The following is a 1,361-nucleotide window of genomic DNA, read 5'->3' on the forward strand; positions in this document are numbered from 1 at the left end:
AGTGGGACTGAGTCCTGTGCTCATTGCATGAGTTGGCTGTTTAAAACCTGGGCCTTATGCGGGGTTACTTGGCTCCGCCTAGGAGGAAAGGACTGGACCTGCCTAGACTGAGTCTACCAGGTTGATCTCAGTCCTTGGGGGAGGCTTTGCCCTGGGAGAGGTGGGAATGGGGGATGGGCTGGGGGGAAGGGGAGGGGGAGAACAAGGGAATCCATGGCTGATATGTAGAACTGAATTGTACTGTAAAATAAAATTAAATAAAATTTAAAAAATATTCTTTATACTTTCATTCCAAGGTAATGCTTGAGTCATACAGAATAAGTGGATTTTCTTTACTAAAACATAGCCATTCTAATCATTGAAAGAATTTTCCAAGTTAAAACACATGTACCAGGGTTCATCATCTAGCTTTGGAAACTTGTGAAGTATTAGTTATTCTCTTACTATTGTTTCCAGTTTTTATGTCTATGGCCTATTAAGTATAAGGTTCTGCTATGACAAGATCCATAGCATAGAATCCAACTCTTGTTTCCCTTGTTTCAATTAGACAAAGTTGCCCTTCTCATTATACAAGTGTATATGCACACTATAAAAAAAAACATGTTAATCATTCAAGTGAGTTTGTTAAGAAAATATAAGATCTTATCTTTCATCAAATATATTCGTTCCCAGTCCACCTTGAGTCTATGCATATCTTCTATGTCCTCAAAGCCGAACAACTTAAAAAAATCAAGGTAAGATAGCAACGTACACATTTAACATCTTTCACTCCAGTTTTAGGCAGTCTTACCCCAACGTGGTGAATTGCAAAACTAACATATCCCAGCTAGCTCAGTCGGTAGAGCATGAGACTATTAATCTCAGGGTCGTGGGTTCATGCCCCATGTTGGGCACCAGATATTGATGGAAGTATTAAGGCAACTCCACGTAGTTAAAGGGGGGGGGGTTATTTGGGGGTTTTACTTACAACAAGTAAAGGGATAGGTTACCGTGTCCAGGAGAGGTGAAGTGCAGTCCAATGGTGTTCTCTGGAGAACTCTGCTCAGTCTACCATCCAACATCCAAGATTACCAGGAACCAAGAGAGCCGGCACATCCGGATCTCAGATCTTAAGGGCTCTGGTCTTGACCCTGCCTCAGGGCAAGCCATAGGTAGGCGTGGCAGTTACCGGAAGCCTCACTGGGGTAGTACTTCCAGGTCAAAGCTGGAACAGCTACCCACTACAGAATGCTCTAGAATATGCTAAATTTTGTTGTTGTTGCAGTGTGTATGTGTGTGTGTGTGTGTATGTGTGTGTGTGTGTGTGTGTGTGTGTGTATGTGTGTGCATGCTTGTATATGATGTGGGGGAGGGTTATGTGG

At 42.6% G+C, this 1,361-nt stretch overlaps 1 non-coding gene across 1 annotated transcript; it reads left to right on the top strand.

Annotated features, from left to right (window-relative positions):
- The first annotated feature begins 820 nt into the window (after positions 1-820).
- Trnan-auu lies at positions 821-893 on the top strand. The gene has a single exon. It is a non-coding gene; the product is annotated as a tRNA-Asn (tRNA).
- Positions 894-1,361: the final 468 nt, after the last annotated feature.

The sequence above is a fragment of the Peromyscus leucopus genome, chromosome 11 (genome assembly GCF_004664715.2).
Source record: "Peromyscus leucopus breed LL Stock chromosome 11, UCI_PerLeu_2.1, whole genome shotgun sequence".
NCBI classification, from domain to species: Eukaryota; Metazoa; Chordata; class Mammalia; order Rodentia; family Cricetidae; genus Peromyscus; species Peromyscus leucopus.